We start from the raw sequence: 17291 nt of genomic DNA on the forward strand, positions 1-17291 counted from the left end.
GAAAGTGCAGGGGGAAAGCACAAAAAAGCAGAAAGAGGAGGAGCAGCAGCTGTGGTTTTATTAACTTCTTTATATGGCTTAGCTCAACAGCATGCAGAGCGCAGACAAGAGAACTGGGGTGTTTCTAGAAACAAAAATCCCCATGCTTTTGCTGCAGCTTTGAATATTGAAAGGAAAATACAAACAAGCAAGTAACTCTTTTTTTTTTTTTCCACCTGGAATTACCTCAATCTTTCATTTACAAAGAAAAATCTAGGAGCAGAACAGATTACATGCCAAAGAAGAATTCAATTCCATTCCACTCGCAGGAAAAATCACTTACTTCAGTAGGCTGAGAACCAAAAGGCTATGCTGATGTGTTAAAACACACTACAGGACACTGGGGCCGGGCCCTCCGCTGCACCCACTTAAAACCCATCCCTACACTCACCAAGGTGCAACCCCAACCCAAACACAGACGCAGCATTTCAGATTCAACACAGTTTTGAAAACTGCTGGAAAGCAAGCTTCATCCTCAGCGAGGCGTGCCCAGGCTACACAGGACAGGGCTGCGGGCAACTCTTTGCCTACCAAAGAAGACCGCCATCAGCACCTGCTTTGTTCCGATCCTAAAGACTAACATCACAGCCCACGTTGCCTGGGACACCTGATAAACAGAAGAGAAAGCAGCCATACCGTTTTCAAGCCATCCCTGCACGTGTCGCTCCTCGATGATCTGCAACCTCTTCTCAAATCCTCAACCACTTCTGTGGAGAGCCTGCCATGGCACCTGCAAAGCAAGATGGATACCCTTCGCAGTCACCTCGTGCTACTTGGCAGTTCTGCTCCAATCCAGCTCACAAACAGCCCGCCCTTCCCGTGCTGCTCTTCAGAGTGCAGCTTGGCCCCACTCAGCCTGTGCGACACACCTGTGAAACAAAAAGAAAAGCACAGGCTGAAGCAGCATCCAAAGACACAGCACAGATAGGACAGTTACTCTCATCTGCTCCCTAACCTCTGCCCCCTCACCTGCCCTCGAGGAAGATGCTTCCATCTGCTCTCTTAGGCCAGCTACAACACACCTCTGAAATATAAACAGGATTTTTACTGTACTTTGTGCAGTTAAGTAACTGCAGTGACAACTGCACCACTAAAGTAACTGCTAGATCTGCTCATCGCTCACCTTGCTAAAAGAAGCTGTGGTCAAGTCCTGTGTTGTACACTGTGTTTCAGCTTTAGCAAATGAAAACGGTCACAAGATAATCATTCAGCTGCCAGCATTAGCACCCATCCCTCAACAACAGAAGGGACCCCATTTACAAATTATTGTTTCAAAACAGCAGCCCCCTTACCTCAGCACCTCAGAAGTAGATCAAGCCAGTCACCGAGCTGCCTACCGAGTGCTGGACAGTTCCAGAAGGAGCTCTTTCCTGTGAGCAGTCCCTACTAAGGTACACACTCTACTGGGGACAGGAAAGATATAAAAGTTTCAACACCCCTTATCTGTAAGCTTTCAAGATTCAACAGTGCACCGTTCAAGCATTATGGGAGCAGCTGCTCGCAAGCAGCTCAACTCTGCCAAATCCACATCTACCAACCTCCAGAGATGACTGTGCCAGCGGCCCTTCAGTACGCGCCCAGAGGCAGACCGGATGTCTTTGCCAATACAGTCCGGACAATGTATTAGTACACCCATGCACTGCCACGTTAGCTGTCATCACTAACTGCCAGGCAGGACAGCTTCAGTACTTTGTGCAGTTAAGTAACTGCAGTGACAACTGCACCCCTAAAGTAACTGCTAGATCTGCTCATCGCTCACCTTGCTAAAAGAAGCTGTGGTCAAGTCCTGTGTTGTACACTGTGTTTCAGCTTTAGCAAATGAAAACGGTCACAAGATAATCGTTCAGCTGCCAGCATCAGCACCCATCCCTCAACAACACAAAGGGACCCCATTTACAATATTATCATTTCAAAACAGAAGTCCCTTGCCTCAGCACCTCAGAAGTAGACCAAGCCAGTCACCGAGCTGCCTACGGAGCGCTGAACAGTTCCGGAAGGAGCTCTTTTCTGCGACAGGTTCCTCCAAAGGTTTACGCTGTACTGGGGACAGGATAGAAATAAAAATAAAACTTTCAAAACCCCATATCTGTAAGCTTTCAAGATTCGACAGACCTCCTCAACCACACCATTCAAGCACTATGCAAACAGCTGCTCACAAGCAGATATACTCTCCCCCCCACCAACATCTGACAAACAACACTGAGATGACTGTGCCTGCTGCCCTTCAGTACGTGCCCAGATGCAGACCGGATGTCTTCGCCAAAACACTCCAGACAATGTATTAGCACACCCATGCACTGCCACGTTAGCTGTCATCACTAACTGCCAGGCAGGACAGCTCCAGACCAAACACATACACACACAGGCACGCCACAAACACTACAAACAAAATACACAACACAAGGCGCAAGAAAAAGTGACCCCCGGAGGGAAGCCCTATGGCAACAGCAAGTCACAACAGGTGCTCTGCACCAGACCCAAGGAGAGACGCAAATGTCACGACACGCGACTGAAAGCAACTGCCAGAACTGGGATGATGGAGGCCTAAAAAGCCTGCCTTCAAGGCAAGAGACCAGAAGGATGGGGACTGAAAACCCCATAAGACAACGCTTAGGAAATCAATTCCCAAGCAGGAGCTCCTGATGCGGCCCAGATGACTTCTGCAAGAGTGAGGATGGAAACAGACGCGATCTCAAACCGAATATGATGCACGAGACCTGAAACAGAACTGCATTTCAAGCAGCGACTGCAAGACAAGAAGTGCTCGGATCAGAGCCACGATGACAAAACAAGCACTGAGGCCCTTCAGCACCGCTACCAAGTCCCCTGTCTGGTCAGTCCAGTGTAAAAAGCTAGAAGGATATCAAGACCCGAGAAGCACAGAACAGACGCTGCAGAAGCAACACTACAGGACAGACAAACAGAAGGAAACTGTCCTGCCTGGCGCACGCACTCACGCTACAAAATAATCCCGCCTCTTCTATTAGCCTGGTGACCCAGCCACAAGCAGCCTGAACGTGACCCAGCCTGAACAACCCTCACAGTGGCACCAAGTCTAGTCAGCCAGCAGGCACCATGCTGCTCCGGCTCACAGCTCCCATTAGCCACCCCAGATACGCAAATACCAGGTGCCCCCCAACTTAGCTCTCAGGTTGCTGGATGGTAAATTCCCTCTGCCTCAAGAAATGCACAGGCACTGATCGTCATCTTAGGCAACTGCCAGGCTCATCATCAGCTGCAAAAACAGAGTAACAGCATTCACTAACACGCCAGCCATGATGCCCACCTGCTCCACAATGCTGACTACTACTGATGCAACATACAATTGTGCTCACCTCTTTCTCAACGAATCCAAGCTCCAGCAGTGCAGCCAGTATCATCCACACCACCTGGGAAAACAAAGCGATTAAGTGATCGTTCACAACAAGTCAGCCAATGATGCAGTTTTTTTGTTGTTGTTGTTTGTGTGCGTGTGTTTCTTTTTTTTTTTTTTTTTTGGAAATCTGCTTTAGCTCAACAGAATGCAGAGTGCAGACAAGATAACTGGGGTGTTTCTAGAAGGAATAATACCCATGCTTTTGCTGCAGCTTTGAATATTAAAAGGACAATACGACCCAGCAAGTAACTGGAACTTGCTTAAATGGAATTAGCTCAAATGTTTTTTTACGTAGAAAGAAAAATCTAGGAGCAGAACAGATTATACACCAACAAAATTAATTCCATTCCATCCCCAGAAAAAAATCACATACTCTCATCCCCTCCTGTACCTCAGCCGCTTGCCTACACTATTTGACCCTCAAAAAAAAAAAAAAAAAAAAAAAAAAAGGAACATGCATACACACAAAGAAAATAACTGAGCTCCACAAAATCCAAAAAGACATGCACACACACAAGCCTCGGCAGGGGTAATCACAGACTTACCCTTTGCAGATGAAAGAGGTGACTCTGATACAACCCTGCTTAGGCTCTTGATAATGCTGCATCTACACTGCCAAGCTACACGTAGCATGAAATGAAGCTGTTTTTAGTCCTCTGGTGAGTTACACAAGTGGGTTTATACATCTAGAGATTAAAATATAGCTCAAAAACAGAAGAGTATCCCACCAACACAAAAAAACAGTGAGCCAGCAGCCCCTACTAAACATCCCTCTACTAAGTGAATTCCAAGCACTTAAAATCCAGAAATCCATAGACTCCAGCCTGCCTAAACAACCCTGCAACTGACTGAAGAAAAAACAAAGGACTTACCCCAAAGAGCAGCCCAGGCAGAATGAGCTCTCTGATGGCATGCCTGGGGCTCATATAGCATTTAGCCCCGCCCAGCACCCAAACCCAATCACCTAGGAAAGGGGAGGGGCAAAGCACAAGAAAGTAGGAAGAGATCAAAAGAGGCAGCTGTGTTTTTTTTTTCCTTTGTTTTTTAAAATCTGTTTTATCTCAAAAAAAAATCAGAGAGCAGACAAGAGACCTGGGGTGTTTCTAGAAGCAAAAATCCCCTTTTGCTTTTGCTGCAGCTTTTAATGTTGAACTCATAATGTCACCAAGCAAGTAACTGAAACTTCTTCAAATGGAATTAGTTTAAACACGCTCACCATCATCTGCAAACACAGAGAACCAGCATTCACTAGCCCTAACCCCTAACCCTAACCTCAACCCTCACCCTAAACTCTAACCCTAGCCCCAGCCCTAGTCCCTAACCCCAACCCTAGTTCCCGAGAACTTCATTTCCAGGCATGCTCTGGGCGCTCAACATGCCCTCCCGGAGGTCTGGAGTCCGAGAACTTCGTTTCCCGGTATGCTCTGGGCACTTAACATGGCCTCCCGGAAGTCCAGAGTCCGAGAACTACATTTCCCGGTATGCTCTGGGCACCCAACATGGCCTCCCGGAAGTTCGGAGTCCGAGAACTACATTTCCCGGTATGCTCCGGGCACCCAACATGGCCTCCCGGAAGTTCGGAGTCCGAGAACTACATTTCCCGGTATGCTCCGGGCACCCAACATGGCCTCCCGGAAGTTAGGAGTCCCAGAACTTCATTTCCCAGCATGCTCTGGGTACCCAACATGGCCTCCCGGAAGTTCGGAGTCCGAGAACTACATTTCCCCGTATGCTCCGGGCACCCAACATGGCCTCCCGGACGTTCGGAGTCCGAGAACTACATTTCCCGGTATGCTCCGGGCACCCAACATGGCCTCCCGGAAGTTAGGAGTCCCAGAACTTCATTTCCCAGCATGCTCTGGGTACCCAACATGGCCTCCAGGAAGTTCGGAGTCCCAGAACTACGTCTCCCGGCATGCTCTGGGCAGTCAACATGGCCTACCGGAAGCCTGTTGCCGGAAAACTACACCTACCAGAATTCCCTGGACAGCCAACACGGCCAATCAGAGGCCGAGTTTTCGAGAACTACATTTAGCAGCACTCACTGTAACCCTAGCCCTTACCGCCCTTACACAAAAAAGCCTCAAGCCCTAACCCTAAAAATCCTGGAAACCCCTGCAGACCTAACCCAAACTATTTACCACACTAAACCTCTGAAGACCTATGCCTAAAACCTTTAACCCAATAAATTAAGATGCTCAAATCCCAAACCCAAAAAATAGGAGGCTCAAATCCCAAGCCCTCTTCCAAAAAAGAAAAAGAAAAATCAAGGAAAAAAAATCAAGCAAAACAAAAACAACAAAAGGGGTAGATCTGGTGGCATCTGCCCTGTAACCCTGCAAAAATCACGAGGGACCTAGAACAACAAAGCAAACACACAAAATAACATTGACATCCTATCCATAAATGTGCTATAACAATTAATCACCTCCAAAGAGCCTCAAGCAATAAATGCACATACTACTAGATCGGTTTCCTCTAACAGATTATACCAGACTCTGACCCACCAAAAGAACCCTGCATGTTGCTAACAGAAGAATAAACAAAGCACTGACCCCAAAGAACAGCCCAGGCAGAAGGAGCTCTCTGATAGCATGCCTAGGGCTCCTGTAACATTTGGCCCCGCCCAGCACCCAAACCCAATCACCTGGGAAAGAGGAAGGGGCAAACCACAAGAAAGAGAGCAGGAGCAGCAGCAGCTGTGTTCTTTTATTTATTTCTTTATTTGCTTTTTTTGTGCCTATCCCTAGTTTACAGCATGCAGAGTGCAGACAAAAGAACTGGGGTGTTTCTAGAAGCAAAATTGACCGTATTTATGCCTCAGCTTTGAACATAGAAAGGACAATACAGCCAAGAAAGTAAATGAAATATTTTCCACGGGAATTAGCTCAAACCTTAGAGTTAGGTAAGAGGTTGGACTCAATGATCTTGAGGTCTCTTAAAACCTAGAAGACCTGTGATTCTGTGTGATTTACATATGAAGAAAAATCTAGGAGCGTAGGAAATTACACATCAAAAAAAACAACGACGTAATAAGCAACGCGCATGCAGGGCCCCACGGCCGCCTGCAGTACTCGTTTTCCACCAGCAAGTGGCGGCAGAGGGCGCCCACGGGCGCCAGAGCGCATGCGCGGCCCCCGGCCGCATGCAGTACTCGTTTCCCACCAGCAGGTGACGGCAGAGGGCGCCCACGGGCGCCAGAGCGCATGCGCGGCCCCCGGCCGCCTGCAGTACTCGTTTTCCACTAGCAGGTGGCGGCAGAGGGCTCCCGCGGGCGCCACCGCGCATGTGCAGCCCCCGGCCGCCTGCAGTACTCGTTTCCCACCAGCAGGTGGCGGCAGAGGGCGCCAAAGCTCATGCGCGGCCCCCGGCCGCCTGCAGTACTCGTTTCCCACCAGCAGGTGGCGGCAGAGGGCGCCCGCGGGCGCCAGAGCGCATGCGCGGCCCCCGGCCGCCTGCAGTACTCTTTTCCCACCAGCAGGTGGCGGCAGAGGGCGCCTGCGGGCGCCACCGTGCTCGCGCGCCCCCCGGCTGCCTGCAGTACTCGTTTTCCACCAGCAGGTGGCGTCAGTGGGCGCCACCGCGCATGCGCGGCCCCCGGCCGCCTGCAGTACTCGTTTTCCATCAGCAGGTGGCGGCAGAGGGCGCCCACGGGCGCCACCGCGCATGCGCGGCCCCCGGCTGCCTGCAGTACTCGTTTCCCACCAGCAGGTGACGGCAGAGGGCGCCCACGGGCGCCAGAGCGCATGCGCGGCCCCCGGCCGCCTGCAGTACTCTTTTCCCACCAGCAGGCGGCGTCAGTGGGCGCCACCGTGCATGCGCGGCCCCCGGCCGCATGCAGTACTCGTTTTCCATCAGCAGGTGGCGGCAGAGGGCGCCCGCTGGCGCCACCACGCCACCGCGCATGCGCGGCCCCCGGCCGCCTGCAGTACTCGTTTTCCATCAGCAGGTGGCGGCAGAGGGCGCCCGCGGGCGCCACCGCGCATGTGCAGCCCCCGGCCTCATGCAGTACTCGTTTTCCATCAGCAGGTGGCGGCAGAGGGCTCCCGCTGGCGCCACCACGCCACCGCGCATGCGCGGCCCCCGGCCGCCTGCAGTACTCGGTTCCCACCAGCAGGTGGCGGCAGAGGGCGCCACCGCGCATGCGCAGCCCCCGGCTGCCTGCAGTACTCGTTTCCCACCAGCAGGTGGCGGCAGAGGGCGCCCGCTGGCGCCACCGCGCATGCGCGCCCCCCGGCAGCCTGCAGTACTCGTTTTCCATCAGCAGGTGGCGGCAGAGGGCGCCAAAGCTCATGCGCGGCCCCCGGCCGCCTGCAGTACTCGTTTCCCACCAGCAGGTGGCGGCAGAGGGCGCCCGCCGGCGCCACCGCGCACGCGCGCCCCCTGGCCGCCTGCAGTACTGGCTTTCCACCAGCAGGTGGCGGCAGAGGGCGCCCGCGGGAGGCCTTGTCAGGTGGATCACAGCTCGCCTACTGTGCCATTCGGAGCTTGTGGCTGTATTTTTTCCAACGTATTTGCTACCCACACCCCGCGGGGCAGCTTGTCTTACAAAGAATTCTCTCTGTTAATATTCTCTTTAAGGCGGGCACGAAGCATCCACTGCTCTTCTAAGCAAGCAACCTTCCTTCTGTGCTCCCTTCGGGATGCAGGACTTCGTGCACTGAGATTTATTCCACTCATTTTTCTTCGCCTTTTCATTGGCACAGTCTCGAAGGACGCCTGGCTTTCTTCTCACAGACTCGCATCCGTTTCAGTGTAAGGCATCTTTTCCCTCCGCTGTTCAAATTCAAATTATCCAGATAAAACAATAGCGAGGTAAGAGAGAACTGTCTGAGTTAAAATCACCATCTTTCTGTAACTAATTTAGCAGACAGCTGTACCACATCAGAGGAGGAGGTTTAGATGCTAACCAGGTCACAGGCCCTGCTCAGGCATATCACGGTCAAGTGAGTGCCCCCGGAATCACTAAAGAAACTTAAGTAAGAATCTACTAGAAGAAAGCTGTCTCCTCTTACCACCACCTATTTAAGAGAGAGCGTAGTACAGGCAGTTCTACACGCATAAAACCACATACACACAGTATACCTGACCCAAGTAAATTCCCTCTTAGAAGTCCACCATTAAGCAAAAGAGGCGTATTGTGGTGACATACAGCTGCCGTGTAATGATCCTGAAGGGATGAATCGCCCTATGTATTCCAAGGTACTACTGTGGTTTGGTTTTTTTTTGTTTTTTTTTTGTTTTTTTTTTTCCCCCAAGTACGTTCAACGGTACAGATAAGTACGTTCCCGCTAAGAAAAAGAGTTCAGAATTGTTTATAACGAGTTCATTCCACGTGTCACTTTCTCACTTAACGTAGTAATAAAGATATGCTGCTGCTTTTGGATTTCATTTCCTTCTTGAATCTCACTGGTGTAATTCCAATGGTCAAACAACCTCTTCCAGAAAGACCAGCCCACTGCTTCACAGGAGAAGGAAAAGATGTCTCACACACGCTGGCTAGTACTAAAAAGAGTAATAGGAAGAGAAGTTCAGGCCATCAACGTAAGTTTGTTTCCCTGCCTCTTCTGCTGGCTGGTCAAGTGGAATCCTCAGGACAGCCCCAGTACCTTGTGAAGAGCTTGTTAATGCCAGCACAACTTCAACTTGTCTTTTAAAAGAAAGCTGTTAAAGGAGCAGGAGACTGTTTTTAAATGAGAACAACCGAAAATAAAATTATCTGAAGAGCCACTTACTACTGGCATATTACCGTTTAAAAGGAAAATATTAATTACGTGCAGGTGCTCCAGTCTTCGTTGCATTTTCTGTGATTCACAACATTACCTTTGAACAAAAGAGTAAGAGGAACGGAAGGGAGGATATTAACTCAGGTAACCAAGGATTTGGTAAGCTGGAACTTGGTGTCTTTAACACTTTAGCCTTGGAGCAAAAATGTACACCCTGTACAGGCTGAGCTGACTGATGAGGCAGGTGCTCCAGGGTACGTGCTACCGGGAGGTAAGTAACAAACACATTCCGCAGCTATTACCAGAAGTGGGGTTTCAGGATATGCAGACTGGTTTCACAAAAAATATTAGCGGTCTGTTGGTGACAGACAATTCGAGGAATTCAGCGCTGCCCATTACAGACTCCTCAGATCAGCACTTAACGAGAATTAATAAAACGGTTTATTTTATATATATATATATATATATATACATACATATACATATATATATATATATATACATATACACATATACACATATACACACACACACACACACCTATGTTCAAAAAAATGTATACAGTTAAAATATCAAATTAGTGATCCGGTAACAACACTGTTCATAAACAATCTCTTTTGTATGAACATTAAAATAAATGCACACTTTTAAAAGCATTTCTTTTTAGTGCTTCCAAAGCACAGCGTGTGCCAAGGCAAGGCCACCTGAAGAATCTCCGTCCTCCTCACGGGATGAAAGAGAACTGAAGTCAGGGACCTGGGAAGCCTCAGGTGCGCTTTCATAATGTCTGCAGATAAAAACAGAAGAGAGTCTGAGGTAGATTGGTTAGTAACCACCAAGTGGTAACAGTCACAGGGCTGTCTTTAGCTTTCATTAACACAACAGCAGTTTCTTTACTCTCAATCTACGCTGAATCTCAAGTTTAAAGGCATGGCTAGCAGTTCTCGGGAACAAGACCCTCGTCTCTGTGCTGGCAACATGCAATATTACCAGTGCAGGTGTTTCTGGGAGTTTTTTTTGGTTGGTTGGTTGGTTTTTTATTGGGGGGGGGGGGGGGGGGGGGGGGGGGGGACACGACACAACAGATGGGATCTCTCCACAATGCAGACACTGTGTGCATTTGACAGTGCCCCATTTTAGTGCGATCCACTGCCTATTGCATGTAAAACGGCTAATGACAGTATTCAAGTGAGTAAATTCTCACCACCTGCAGGAGGGGCAGCAATGGTTATTTTTTTCAGCCTGTTGAGCAAAGAGCACCCTCCACAGGAAAAAAGCCACACCTTTCATAGCACGTCCTTAAGGTTACAGCCCAGCTTCTGCCGATAGAGGTTCGTAAAGTTAAAGCTCTGCTGCTTCTTCTCAGACTCTGACAGTAAGATCACTTGACCGCCAGGATGGCGAGGGCAACAGCTACGTCCTCTTCCACTCTTCTGCAGCACAGCAAACTCATTCCCGGTCCGTATTCCTCTGGCTGGTACACTATTATCTACCGTTCACCTGATTAACTCTGTTGGGTAGGCTGTTGAACTCTAGCTCCTCTAGCGTTCTCTCTAAGTGCTGTATTAAGACACGATTTTTAAACCTAGGGAAGTAATTTCATTTCTTCTTCCAAAAACAGCAGTTAAATAACTCAGTATTATTTTGCCACGACAAACAGTATTAGCAGAGGCTCTCTGTTTCCAGCATGGAAGAGCTTCCCTCATTTCTGACATCAGAATGGCAAATTTAATTTGATACAGCCACCTTTCCCCAACCCACGCAAATTCTGGGTCTTTCTTCCATAACCACCCATATCTTTCTATTTCACACTTCAGCTCTAGGTAACAACCATTTACTTCAGAAAATACAACGGCAGTTTGACCACTAAAACTGTAATAATTTAAGTATGTCAAAACAAAATACTTGTTTTGGAAAAGATTGAGATTTGCTATCATGAACAACGTTAGCGTTTAACTCTGAATCATTCATATCTATACAAACCTTGCTCCTTCCCTTATAGCAAATTCAATGAAATACTTCTGAATTTCCATTGGTCCTTGTACGTACCTCCTCAAGAAGAGAGATTTTTTCACGATCTTAAAGAAGAGATCCAAACAGATATTAGAAACAGATCTTGTAAATGCATTTTCAATAAATCTTAACAGCCAAAGGAAAAATAACAAAGCCTAGAGTTTCCTCTTTCTGCATACAGTAATGCACATAAGAAAAAAGCCAGCATACCAATAATTCGAAGTGATATCGATTAGCTGATATTCAAATGTAGCGCTGAATTTTGTTCTCTTAAAAGAGCAGTATCTAGAAACACCTGCCCTTGGAAAATGCAGTCTAGGTTTAATCAGCAGAGAAGCCTTGTATCTCCACGAACACACTGCCATGATTAGCAGTTAATAGAAACAAAGGGATACCAAGCCATGTTTCAACCCAGAGCTGTCATTTTTGAAAGAAGAGGTTTAAGATAACTACTCTAAAAAAAAAAAAAAAGTAATAATAAAAAAAACGCCACTCAACAAGGGCCCATGATTTTTGTTTTTACTGATTTTGCACTGCTCGTCCCATTTTCTTAGCTATCCTCCTTATTTTGGGACAGCGGAACCTTCCCTTTATTTTCTTACCATACACCCTGCTGCTATGCTACTGCGAATAAACACCTTCTATTGCAAAAGCACAACTCTGTTTCTCACAACTACTCTCCCCTCTTCTTTTCTTACTCCTATTGTTTTTTCACCTTTTCGCATCTCCCACCCTTAAGTTTTTCCAACATTAGGGCACACTATTTTTCTTTGGACATCTCAGGGAATGACAAATACACAATGCCATTATTATTATAACAACAAATAGTTATTTGAGCCAATTCCCTTCAGGTAACCACGAAGTTAGTTTCTCCCGTTTCCTAAATCCCCAGGAAGCATCCTTTTCAGCTGCTCTATGTAGGATCTTTTTTTTTCCCCAACATTTTTGAGATCAGTCACCTTTGTCCCGTTTGATCTACATGTGTACAGCAACTAGCATTAATTACACACATTAATTGCATGCTCCTCCTTGTGAGGCTGGTAATAAATCTAGTACCATTTGAACCCCTCCCCCTTTCTTCTTCTCCCATTTCCAGGGAGTGTTCTGCAAACACTCTAATTCTGTGCAATTCAATTCCTTTTACTCATTAATTCAATAAGAACTCTTCTAAGGAGAAGTCAAAGGTTTACAATAGTTAGTTTTAACAGTTTCGACCTTAAAAGTCTTTGTTAAGGCAGTCTCTCAGGTATTACGGTTCACCAATGCTTTTACCCAGGTATAAGGTTGGTCCAGCCTTTTTCAGCCACTCTTACTGTCGTTTCAGTACTCAGGAGCACTCGGAACAGTCTGTCCCACTCAGGTTACAGCTTCTATTCGCTCAATGTTCATATCAGAACCCAACCTCCTGCTCGGAATGGATGCATTGGGGCTTCAAGGATGGGGTTTGAGCTAATGATCCACAGGTCCCAAGAGAGCACAAAGAAGACGACAGCCCAAGCGCATGGCTCTTAAGAAAAGCATGTGGTGTCTCAAATTGAGGTAATTCATTCCCTTCGTCCAGGTACAGCAATCCAAGTAACGTTTCATACAGTGAAACTCCCTCCCACATCTTTTCTTGGTGCAGTTTGGATTTGGAGAAGTGCTGAAGGTAAGCACTTTTTCGTCCAGGGGAGCCGAGTTTCCAGAACTTAGTCAATTTCTTCTTTACTGTCTGATCCGCTCCACCCTTCCAGAAGAGGAAGGACGTGAAGGAGTGTGAAATTTCCACTTAATTCCTGGAGTCTACATTAGCCCTTGTACTATTTGTGGCGCAAAGAGACTTCCTTGATTGGAGTCAGTATTTTCAGTGACTCCGTAACTGAGAATCATCTGTTCCAGAATTACCTTGGCTACCATGCTCACAGTAGCAGATACCGAAGAGAAAGCTTCCACCCACCCTGACGAGTGATCAACCAAGAATAATTAAGTATTTAAACCTACCTATTCTAAGGAGTTCTGTAAAACCCACCTGTGCACTTTGGAAGGGTTGAATTCCTGGTTAACACCCCGCTTCAGGCTGACTGTGGATAATTTTCCTATTTACTTTTTGACGTACTACACAATTCCTGCATAGCGTACTTGTTTAGCCGAAGTATATATATTCCTACACATACACATTTCTGTAGCACAGCGTCACACATTCCTTGAATTCCCCGATGGCTCTCTGGAAGTAAAACATTAATATAAAACTAATATTTGCCTTTTCCGATCCACATTTCTTCCACCGGACTTCCTTCAGGTGCTGCAAAGACCTGTATAAGACCAAGTGTTCTAAGAGGTACAAAACAATTTTTTTCTCAGATGCACCCAGATGGTACACACAAACACGCAGATGGAGAATAAAAGCACTATTTGTCTTATCTAGCTTAATTGGAGAGGGATGTGCATCCCAGGCTCCAAGGTACAGTTAAGGTTATTTAGTGTTGCTTTGTGCCTTTCTCAAATATCAGAAGCTAGCTTGACTCCTAAAAAGCTTCTTGAAAATAGAAGTGACATTTGCTTTCCTCCAGTGTCTGGGCACTTCTAGTCTCCTTGTCAAGAATGGCCTCACAATGCCATCTCTCTCAGCACCTGTGGGTGCATTCCATCAGGGCCCAAGTGACCAGTTTGCTTAAGTATTCCTTGTTTGGATCTTCTTTCAAGAAAAAAAGTCCTTGCTCTACATTGCCTCCTGGTCTCCATCTGGAACCTGGGATTCCTCTCTTGTTGCCACTCCTGTTGGTAAAGATTAAGGCAAAGAAGATGTTCAGTATTTCAGCCTTCTCCATTTTCTGTGTCACTTGGTCCCCCATCTCATTCAGCAGTGGGACCCCCCCCCCCTTTTTTTTTTTTTGTCTTCCTTTTGTAACTGATGAACTTACAGAAGCCCTTCTTGTCTTCAACCTGGCCAAGCACATCCACCTTAGCTAGGAAATAAAACAGCTTACTACCCATTGAAAATTCAGACGGGAATTTTGAAGAAGGAAAATACTCGAAATTAAAAATAGTACATATACATACATATATATTAATCCAAGAGCCTTAGTCTCAGTTTCCTTAATTAAAGTAGTAAAGTGAAGGAACCCTAACTGCGTAAATAGATATGATAGTATTCATGCTCAAGACTAGGGATACAGTTACAAGGTCACCTAAGAATTGTTAACATAGATATTTCCTAATAAGAACATCCAAGTTGCTTTTGTTTCTAAACATAAGGTGGCAGCATAGGGACGCTAGTATCTGAAGCCTATTAGCATCACCACAAAGAAAGATAAACACCTGTTAGACAACTGCTCTCTCTAAAGCTGAGAAATTTTATCAAGAAATCTCTAACGCTTGTACAAAAGAACTTTGAGCATAATTCTTTCATCTAATACCACTTGACTAAGCCTATCTTCAAGAGCAACCATAAGCTACCATCTTCCTAGAGGAAAAACACAAAGTCCCTGCCACAGCAAAATGGGAAAGAGATGTGGCGTTTACTTTCCAGTCGTTGCAGACAGATACCCAGACTTTCAAGTCCATGAACCGATGGCACACATTAGTATAACTTTCCTTCTTCTCTGCTTAGAATCACAATACTCCCTGTTACAGGAGGCATAAAAAATATGACTTCTTCTGTCTAGCATTCCTTCTTCAGAAAATGAAGCATTTTCCCTGCTTCTGAACATGTCTCCTTCAGACAGAAGGAGTTTCTAAAACCCACCTTGCAATAACACTGTGTATTTCTATTGGAACCTATATGCACTTACACTATGCCGAATTCTGCTTAAGCAAAAGAACATTATTGGGTAGATCCAGATGCATAATAGCAAAATAGTAAAATCTGTAGCTAGCTAAAAGAAGGAGACATTCAGTATTAAATACCTTTTCTTATTTACTTTACTCATTCTGGGTAGAACTAGTTTTGTGATCAGCCCTCTTCTCTGTAGCATATTCTTTCTTAAGCACTATTTTATAAACCACCCACTTTCTCTAAGACTTATGGGAAAAACCTTAGCTGTGTTGACAAACTTCCATTATCATAGCTTAATAATCCAAATGACTATGATGCAAGACAGACAGATGCATGTGCAACAGCAAAATGGTTTATTACGACTCTCAATATCATCCCCATCACCATTAGCTGGCAGAGGGATCCCCAGTCTATTGTACCAAGGGCTGTTGGATTACAAACCCCAGGGGCACTAAACACAGACAGTGCAGGTTTCCCAGGAAAAAGTCTGTGTCTTGAGGCCAAGGAACTCAGGAAGACTATTCAGTGACACCTTCAGTGTCAACTTGAGCTGGCAACACCTGTGCTGTGAAAAAGGGAAAAGTCCACAGACAAAAAAATGCAAGGCTCATGACAGGGAACAGTTCTGGGGCAGATCCTCCTCAGAAGGTAAAGGCTTTGTCACTGAGGATTACACCTGAGGATGGATGCTATCCTAAGGGAGATTTAGGCTCTAGTGATTTGAAACGTGTTTATCAGCAATGTGACTCCCTAGGATTATGACTTGCCAACCAAGTGCAGGAAATAGGAACCAAGGAAGAGTTGGGCAGACTTTCTAGAAGTGCAAGGAAAGATGCACAAGGTACATCTGTGGTGATATGAAGGACACAGAGAAGAAAAAAAAGTCTTTGGAAAGGAAGCTTGCACTTAAAAAAAATGTCAGGGGTGACTTAGTCTTCAATTTTTTATTTAGACCAAAGCCTCCATGACAGTTTTATTTTTTTAATGTTCCCACCGCCACACAAAGGAACACTGAGGCAGAGTGACCATGCATAGCTAGAAAAAATGGTACAAGGTAGAAGGATTGAAAATCACTAGAAACTACAGGCATCTTTAAAAATAGAAGGATCCTATACCATAGGGATACCCTTTATAATAGACCACATGCAATGAAACTGCTGATGTTTAATTTTTTATTTTTTTTTTTAAAGACAAATTTAACCTAAAAATTGTAGAAAAAACAACGACCCCGTGGTCTGGGGTAATACGTACCACAAGGATAAAGATGTAAAGCCTTTACATTTTCCTAAGTAAAGCACAGAACTGCATTCGAAGCACAAGAACAGTTTAAGAGCCCTGCAACAGACCCCTCCAAACAAACAAACAACGTATCTACTACAGTGGGTCATAGCTCAAAAAGAGAGTTAAACTTCCTTACCTTTACATAAAGACAAAGTAATGGTGCAGCTAAAAAAGTAAAAACATTTTCTATTGACAGGAAAACATTTAAAGATGTCACATCAGATATCGTGTTTTATTACCTGTTAGGAAGGGCTGAGAACAGATCAAAAATAAATATTTGGATTAGGGTTTGAAGGGATGATATCTCTTCGGAAGTGGAAGTTACGCTGAAAAGCATGAAATGGAAGCAGTAACAAACTGTCATATTAAAACACAATAAAGCAGTCCAGAAATACAGCCTGGGGAAAACAACTTGCAGACAGCAAGAGAACTGAAACTCCTTTTTCTCAGTGTTGTGGTTTAACCCGGCCGGCAGCTAAGCACCACACATCAGTTCGCTCACCCTTCCCCCTCCATTTCTCAGACGGGGGAGAGAAACAGGAAAATGAAGCCTGTGGGCTGAGGTAACAACAGCTTATTAAGAAAGGAAAATAATAATAATAATTAATAATAATAATAGTACTAATAATAATAACATGTACAAAACAAGTGATGCACAATGCAATTGCTCACCACCCGCTGACCGATGCCCAGCCTATCCCCGAGCAGCCGCCCCCCCACCCTGGCTAGCCACCCCTGTATATTGTTCAGCGTGACCCCAGACAGGATGGAATACCCCTTTGGCCAGTTTGGGTCAGCTGTCCTGGGTCTGTCCCCTCCCAGCTCCTGCTGCACCCCCAGCCTGCCTGCTGGCAGGACAGAGCGAGAAGCTGAGACGTCCTTGGCTTGGTGTAAGCGCTGCTCTGCAACAACTAAAACATCAGTGTGTTATCAGCACTCTTCTCATCCTAAGCCAAAACATAGCACCCTACCAGCTACTAGGAGGAAAGTTAACTCTATACTAGCTGAAACCAGGACACTCAGCCATATCAGGAACTGTGAGACTGTCAGAGAATTTGTAAGAGCAGCTGATGTTTAAAACAAAAGAAGGGCACCAAAAAAG

The 17291-nt window shown here is 46.2% G+C and overlaps 3 long non-coding RNA genes across 3 annotated transcripts in view; 1 reads left to right on the forward strand and 2 right to left on the reverse strand.

Annotated features, from left to right (window-relative positions):
• LOC311444240 overlaps positions 1-324 on the forward strand; it is a 6193-nt gene extending 5869 nt beyond the window's left edge. The window contains exon 2 of the long non-coding RNA XR_014697774.1: positions 285-324. This is a non-coding gene — a long non-coding RNA (uncharacterized lncRNA). The remainder of the gene's footprint in view (positions 1-284) is intronic.
• Positions 1-736, reverse strand: part of LOC311444238 — a 26355-nt gene extending 25619 nt beyond the window's left edge. Inside the window, exon 1 of the long non-coding RNA XR_014697768.1 lies at positions 676-736. This is a non-coding gene — a long non-coding RNA (uncharacterized lncRNA). The remainder of the gene's footprint in view (positions 1-675) is intronic.
• Positions 1-4347, reverse strand: part of LOC311444239 — a 15616-nt gene extending 11269 nt beyond the window's left edge. The window contains exons 1-2 of the long non-coding RNA XR_014697773.1: positions 4288-4347; positions 3961-4101 (exon numbers count right to left, since the gene is read on the reverse strand). This is a non-coding gene — a long non-coding RNA (uncharacterized lncRNA). The remainder of the gene's footprint in view (positions 1-3960; positions 4102-4287) is intronic.
• Positions 4348-17291: the final 12944 nt, after the last annotated feature.

This window comes from Aythya ferina (genome assembly GCF_964211825.1).
Source record: "Aythya ferina genome assembly, chromosome: 14".
Classification (NCBI taxonomy): Eukaryota; Metazoa; Chordata; class Aves; order Anseriformes; family Anatidae; genus Aythya; species Aythya ferina.